The sequence below is a fragment of the Castanea sativa genome, chromosome 10 (assembly GCF_040712315.1).
Source record: "Castanea sativa cultivar Marrone di Chiusa Pesio chromosome 10, ASM4071231v1".
Taxonomy (NCBI): Eukaryota; Viridiplantae; Streptophyta; class Magnoliopsida; order Fagales; family Fagaceae; genus Castanea; species Castanea sativa.
Window position 1 is genome coordinate 4,326,785 of NC_134022.1, and position 8,572 is coordinate 4,335,356.

Below are 8,572 nucleotides of genomic sequence, written 5' to 3' on the forward strand. Positions count from 1 at the left end.
ACAGGCCCACCCACATATTCAAGGGTTGAGTCCTCCACAAAACATCCCCCAACATGAATTTCAATGTCAAATGTGAAGCCAACCATCTGCAATTAAAATAAGTAGTTTGTTTACACACTGACATGCAGAAAACGACAACAAGCCAAAAGAGACAACAAGCCAAACATAGTGTTGTTTTGTTTTCATATAAAATTGGTTTTGTTGTTGAGAGACAACACACGGACAAAGGACCACATAAAGCACATGCAAAACTAGATTCCCAACAAATTCATAGGGACCACACTACTCACAGTTCACAAACAAGTGTAATCATTAACAAATAAACTTGATTCTTTTAGGTATACGCATGATATAAACAGCCATAGCAGTACATTAGCTACATCCTAAGTGATTCTACATATAAATAGCAAAATGCACATTTAACATACACCAATTTTGAGAAAATTTAACAAACCCTAACTACGTGGGTGGGTCGCAATAAAAAAAATGACATCAAGAACCCAAATGTAGATCAACAGCAGTCACACATACCTTCCTTAGTTTCGATGTTTGAAACTTGTGTTTTCTTCCCCTCCAAATACTCCAAACCATGAAGAACACGTTGATCTCACCACAGGTTTCTCTCTCAAAAAGTTTTTGAGTTTCGAGTGTTTTGATAGCGTTATGTTGTGTTTTGGGGTTAAGAGGTGTTTTTGTAACGGCTGGGACTGAGGTGGGTTACAAAGATTGACGGAAACATATCACAGGTGGGTTAAGTGATACTTTTCAAACCACGAGTAGGCAACGTGATTTTTGCTCAAACCACAGGTGGGTTATGTGTAATTACCCCTTAAATTTATCTTTAAAACTTTGTGTCCTACACTCTTTCGTGGCACTAATATCACTTATAATTAATTTTGAACTAAATTGGTGCAATCAACATGAGAGGTCATTTTTAATCTTTTCCCCATAAATTATTGCAAAATATGAAAACATGAATATTAAATTTTATAAACTCAATATCTCAAATTGATAAAATAAACAGGTTTATGATGATAATTAAATCTAATTAAACAAACAATCATCAAATTACAATTATCAAATTATAATAAATTTAATTTAAGTACTAAACTACTCAACCATGCTAAGAGCATTGCCATCTCGAAATGCCATCCTATCCTATTTTACCATCCCAAAAAAACTCCTTTATTAATTATACAATACCATTTTACAATTCACCAGCATCCCAACTTTTATTTTTACCTACAATATATTAAAATAATATAAATTACAGAATAAAATAATATAAAAAAATCTCTCTCTCTCTTCTCTCTCTCTCTTCTCTCTTCTCTCTTCTCTTTTCTCTCTTCATCTCTGTTCTCTGTCTCTTCCCTCACCACCACCAACACCACCACATCAGTCACAAACCCAACCACACTCACACTTATCAAACCCACCACCACCAGGAAAAAAAAAAGAAGCAAATCCAACACCACCCACAACCCACCACCACGATCATCAGCCTCAAATCCGCCAAGCAAACCCACCAACTTACTAAAGCCACCACTGCTGGACTTACCAAAAAAAAACCCACCGATACAAACCCATCAAGTACAAACTCACTTATACAAACTCATCGAATACAAACCCATCAGATTAACCCACCATCACAGACCACCCTAAACCCACCGACCCAAACCCACGCCGCCACCATTGAGACCACCACACGTCGCCGCCATCGATCATCAACCCAAACCCATCTTGACATCGATCATCGACCCAGCGACCCAACTCTGGTGGCATGCTTTGAACGCGAGAGAATCAGAGAAGGAGTGAGAACTAAGTTGAAGAAAGAGAGAATTAGAGGAAAAAAAAAAGTGGAATAAAACTGAGTGGCTGAGAGGGAGAGAGAGAGAGAGAGAGAGAGAGAAAATAATATAAAACTTTATGCAAGATGCTACAATACCGTCATAAAAGTAAGACGGTACTGTAGCAATATTGGAATTTTTTTTGCAATTCTAAGCTTTTACAAATCCCGCTGTTGGGTGGTTTTTGGGCTTTAATGCTAAATCTGGCCTACATATCCCATTTGGCAGTCAGGATGTGAATGCTCTAAGGACCTACGACTACAATATTCTATTCTAGTCATAGGCTTGTAGTTACTTTAGTTTTTTTCTTTTCTTTTCTTCTTTTGGTCTATTTTCACTCAAATAATGCTTAGTTGGAAACCACAAAAATGAGCCTATCGTAGTCACTCTAGTCTAAAGAATACAGTAACAGATGAACATTAGGACACAAACAGATGGTTTTAACTTACCACAAAAAAATACTTTACTTTTCTTATGATTTCAACGACTAAACTTATTTTAAAAATATGTAGTTGCAGAAGATATATACTAGATAGACAGAGACAGAGACTCTTTGAAAATTTGTCATTTAACATGGTTTTGTCAACTATTTTGTTAGGTGGCATGTTTTTTAAACATTTTACCAAACTAGCATCTCGAACCTCAGAAGCTCAAGTTTAGTGAAGAAACTCAAGCCTTAGATACTTGAATTCCAAGCTGATGTGGATAAATAATTCACGTGGAACTCGAGTCTCTAAGTCTCAAGTTCCATAGAGTGTACAAAAACAAATGCAGAAGACGAAGAAGAAGAAGAAGAACCTAGAAGAAGAAGACCCAAAGCACACACAAACCTAGTTTTGGTCAAGCACATCCCGATCATTGATCTACGATATAGTTCACGATCTCTGTCACCGCCCACAACCTGAACCACACACACACACTCATAAAGATGTGAATGATTTGAAGGAAAAAACTAAGGAAGAGAGATGAAATTGAATGAGATTTGAGAGGTTACAAATGGTTTTGTTTGGGTCTTCATTGGTAGGAAAGACTTGATTTCCATGTGGATTTTTTTCTTCCACATCAAATTGCCACAACTTGGAATTCGAGGCTTAGAGATCGAGTTCATTCACTGAACTTGAGTTTCAAAGCCTCAAAATGCCAATTTGCAAAATAGTTTTGCAAACTTGACAACTAACTAAATTGTTCCAAAAATAATGCTAAATGACAAATTTTCCTGACTCTGTGAGAGAGAGAGTTAAAAACTCATAACACAAGTCCACACCAAAGATAGATCAAGGCGGCGGAGGCGGAGTCATGGCCCTACTTGGATGGTAGTAGCCGGCAGCATAAGAGCAATTTTTTGTTATTAATATATTCATATTTTATTTTGGTAGTATATGGTTGTGACATGTGAAGTTTGGATCTTTGGGGTTGAAAAGTTTGGGTTGTGTTTTGTAAAGTTTAATGCTGCGATTTGACTAACAAGGGATCTTAGTGTTTTTTTTTTATAGCAAAATTGTTTATGGTCAAGAGAATGGGTTGGGTTTTTTAGGATTCAAAAAAAAAATTTTTTTTTTTGAGAGGGAGGATTGGAATTGTTATATGTATTTTTTGTCAAAAATTTTTTTTTTATACTAACAAAGGAAGATATAGAGTTTATCAGTATTACAAAAGACTAGGATCAACCCAAGTATGATGTAGTGGTATTCGGATTGCCTATTTTGCAGCAACATTAACAAAATCAAGGACACAATTGGGGACAACTACTAGATTACAAACGAAACCACTTTGGTACAAAATGTCCATATCAGCAATCGAGGATCTCTCATGCCAAGCTGGAGTCTTAGACCTGTGAGCAAGTTGGATCAGATTCTTGTTGTTTGTCAAAAGGAGAATCCTATTAAATTCGTAGTTGCTGGCTGTGATGATTGCTTCCATCAAGGCCTCCTGTACAGCCCCATTTGTTGAACTTGCATTGCTGCTAGCTACACCATACAATTTGATAACTCCTTGCATATCCTTAGCTTCATAAACCTAAGCACTTCTATTACACTTAGAGTTTCTTACCCTTGCTATCTTGATTAGTAGTTGCCAGTGTCCTGCAGCTGTGTTGTGTTCAACTTCTAACCTAAAGTATCTTCTATTCGACTCATAACTGATGGGGTAGGCTTCCTTGTACTTGCAAAACAGATTTTGAGCTGTAAGGACAACTTCCAATGGATTTGGTTGTATTTCCTCATGAACCACTCTATTCCTATGGTACCAAATTGTCCACAATGTGATGAATATGTTCTGCATATAATCCATAAAAACCTCATCATCTAAGTTATGAGACACAATTAATCCCCTTAACCATTGTTGCACAGAGATACCAAGAAGATCAGATGTGTGAATAGCTAATAGTGACCCATGCCAACAAGCTCTGGCAAAAGGGCAGAGAAGGAACAAATGGGTAGTGGATTCTACTTCACAGTTGCAAAAGGGGCAAAGATCAATATCAATGATTCCCCTATTTCTTAAAAGCTGTCTTGTGGGAAGGCCTTCCTGCAAGAGCTTCCAAATAAAAATAAAAATTTTATGAGATGTTTTAATCTTCCATATCAACTTCCAAACTCTATTATCAGCATGGGCTTGGCTATGATGATCATTGTAAAGTGTCAGGTAGTCTTTAAGTAGAATACTATATGCTTTTTTAACTTCAAACTCACTACTATTTGAGTGCTTCCATCGCAACTTATCATCAGCAGAACAAATCCTTGGCAGGGGAGTTTGTAATATCTCCTTCCAAAGGGGAAAAGGATAAATATCCCTTATTAAATCAGCTTTCCACTTATGAGAATGATGATCTATAAGGTCTGCAATTGTACCAATAGTCAAACTGGGGTGAAGCAGATTATGAGGCTAACCCTCTACACCAATCTTGATGACTAAGAGGAATATTGTTTCCTTTTCCTACCCCCCACCTCCCTTCCCCAAGTTTAGGGTTATCAAACTTGATTGATTCCTTCAAACCCATGATTGATGTGGTTTAGGGGAACAATCTTGTATAGACCCCCTAGGAAAGTACTTAGCCTTGAAGGTTATTGCAATTAAAGAATAAGGGTGTTGACTCATTCTCCAATATTGCTTAGCCAACATAGCTTGGTTCAATAAATTGAATCTCTTAAGACCTAACCCACCCCAAGACTTAGGCTGACAGATTTTGTTCCAATTCAACAAGTGCAACTTCCTAACCCCAAGGGCATGACCCCACCAAAAAGCATTGACTATGGAGTCCATCTTTTTGCATATTGTTTCAGGTACCTTGAAACAAGGAAAAGTAAATAAAGGGAGGGTTTGAAGAACTGAAGCTATGAGTGTAGTCCTTCCAGCTTGAGAAAGAAGACTAGCTTTCCACCCTTGCAACTTAGATTGAAGCTTATCCATAAGAAACTGAAAATCAGCCACTCTATTGTCCCTAAGCTTAAAGTTTTGGCCAAGGTATTTGCTGGGATTTTGCACCAGGTTTACATCAAGCAATCTGGCCAGGCACCCTTGCTCTTCATTAGACATGTTTGGAAAGCAAAACAGCTCAGACTTCCCATAGTTAATGCACTGTCCAGAAAGACTACAGTACCAATCTAGAATACCTCTCAGATTTGCTAAAGACTTATTATCATTTTTGAAGAAAAATATGGAATCATCAGCAAACAGCAAATGAGTGAAAGCACAGTCATTCCTACCAACCCTTACCCCATTGATTAATTTTTCCTGCTCAACCTTTTGTAAGGACAAAGATAAGACATTGGCACACATGAGAAAAAGATAGGGAGAGAATGGATCACCCTGTCTTAGACCCTTATCTAGTTTAAAGGACATAGAAATGCTACCATTTACAAGAACAGTGTATTGTACAGTAGCCACACATTCCATAATCCATTTGATCCATTTTTTATCAAAGTTCATGGCCATCAAAACAGCTTTCAGAAAATTCCACCTCACCCTATCATAGGCTTTTTTCATGTCAATCTTTAAAGCTCCAAAACTATTTTTCCTCCCCTTTTTCTTTCTAGGATATCCATTATCTCATGAGCAATTAGAATATTGTCAGAGATATTCCTACCTTTTATAAAAGCATTTTGGAAGGGGGAAATGAGATTGTCCATAATAGGCTTAAGTCTATTAACAAGGATTTTGGATATAACCTTATAAATTACATTACACAGACTAATAGGCCTAAAATGAGACACTTGATCAGGAAAAGAAACTTTGGGAATTAGGGTGATAAAGGTATGATTAAGAGGCTTAAAAAAAGACCTAGAATGAAAGAAGGAATGGATAGTGTAAGTGCACAATTGCACCTGGCCCCAAGAACAGTTATGGGCTCAGGCCCAATGAGCCTTAAACAATATGAATTTGTAGAGTGTGGGCTTGAAACCCAGGTTAGAAGTGTTTAAGGATTAAATGATAAGCCAAAGATTGCGAACACTTGAAAACAACAAGGAATATTATAAATCAACCTCCTCGGACGTAAGCCGAGAGATGTTCTTATATTATCTCTTTCTCTTTCTCTCTTCTCTTTTTTAGATTACAAAAAAGTGAGTCCCCCTTTTCTTGTTCTAGGTTGCTCCTTAAGTACTCCTCTTTTTGATACTTTGTACACGTGTTGCCCCAACTCCCCCTTAGCCTAGATATTTCTTTCCCCAGTGCCTTTGAATAGTAACCAGAAGTTTCCCTTCCACTGTTCAGGTGTCACTTCCCCATTAATGCGGCCAGAGTGGTAGATGCAGGGTCTTTAATGTGGAGGTGGCAGCCTTTATCCTTGGTATTTCTCTAACATCAGTGCTTCTAGAACATTCAAGGGTTCACCCCCTTTAACCAATAGTCTTGACCGTGTCATTCCCTAACCTTTACCATGAAGTCCCAGGTTCTCCGGTGTCCATCCAAAGGGAAATTCACCCTCGGCTGGGTCCTCGGTTCCTCAGCGTATGGGCCGACCCGTAGTACTGACAAGTTCTAAACCCAAGAGCAGGTCGGCTTTCCTTAACATGGCCCAACGGCCCATATTCCCATCAGGGTCTTTTTACTCCCCACAATAGCCCCTCAAAACTCTAATTTTCAACGTCCGAGGAGAAAAATAGGGTTTTGATCTGATGAGAACCTACTCCACACACTTTGTGAATGATTGCACGTGTAGAAATCGTTTCGCGTCCCAGAAGATGCCACTTGGCGGTTTTATTTTCAAAAATGCTCGCATTTATTGCAGTAAGCTACACTTTGTCCCCCACGTTCAACGGCGAGATGGATATCCAACGGTCCTCGTTACTCCACGAAAATTTAGGCGGGACGAATATAATTTCGAGGCCGCCTTTCCGCACATCGTGACGCTTCGGGAACCTGCGCCTTCATTTAATTCCCCAGGGACTAATCCCATCAAAACATCAGCAATCATACTTTACCTGCACAAAACCGTGGAAATTTGCACACCTTCAACTTTGTAAGTTCTTGCTCTCTCTACTCTTAACCTTTTCTCCTCGGATATAGTCCTCGGCTATCCTCGTAGATATTCTCCCCTTTAGCGTTTAGCCTTTCGTTCTTTTCTGATGGGTAGGTTTAAGTGTCTAGTTGATACCGCCGCTGGAATGGAAGGCTTCAGAGCCAAATATCACATTCCCGGCGATGTAGGGTTAAAATATTGCCCGGCAGAAGCCGTGGCCGGTTCTAGAAAAGAGGGAGAGGTTATCATCCCAATGATAGCCTTTATAGAGGGTGGGATGACCCTCCCAATGAAACCTGTAACCAGGAAGTACCTTCGCAACCACCGGTTGTGTCCCGATCAATGCCTCCCAAACTTTTTTAGAGTGTTGGGCAGTGTCGATGCTCTAAACGAGCAGATGGGTCTAAACCTCACCTGGCACGATGTCGTCTTTCTGTATGAGTCCCATAAACTCTCCAAAGTAGGTTACTATATTAAATCCCGTTCCAGCGTCGTTAGGCTAATCTCCTGTCTGCCCAAATCCAACAAAGGCATGAAGGATGACTACCTGATCGTTTCTGGGAACTGGCACGACGGCCTCCACTGCCCAGTTGAGTGGGGAGATCCAGGTGCGAGACCTTAGGATTAACCTTCCCCTCCGCACAAACTCCTCTAACACTCACACAAATGCGTATTCACATTTATTTAGATTTATTATATGTTGTGTGAATCTGACCATGTTCGTTTAATTTGGTGTCTTCTTTTGCAGATAAGCAACACGTGCGCCCACGCTTAAGCCACTGCAACGTTGCAGATCTTAACCGAGTACTGCGCTCCGAGGTGTTTGTCAGCGAGGACCTACAACTCAGAGCCGCTCACCTGATTCTAGGGTACGATCCCATCTCCTCAGACTTCCAAGAGATAGAAAACGCCATAGTAGCGGGTGACCGAAGGCGAAAGAAGATCAACGTAGCCCGGCCCAACTTTTTGGACGACCACGATCTCCCTGACGCCCCTCACACCGTACTACATCTACAACCGATTGCTGCGGTCCCTCTAGCTACACACTCCCAGGCGATTGTTGTCCCAGAGGAGCAAGTGTCTTCTTCAAACACGCTAGACGAGGAGATAGAACAGTTCCAATTCGAAGATACCGAAAGACCTCGAGGGAACCAGTTCGTTGTACTCTCTGACGAGGAAGAAGAAGCCACTGAGGCCTCTGGAATTGCAAGGTTTGTAGTTGCCCGACCGGAAGACGAAGCTGAGGAAGACATGGATAGGATGCAAG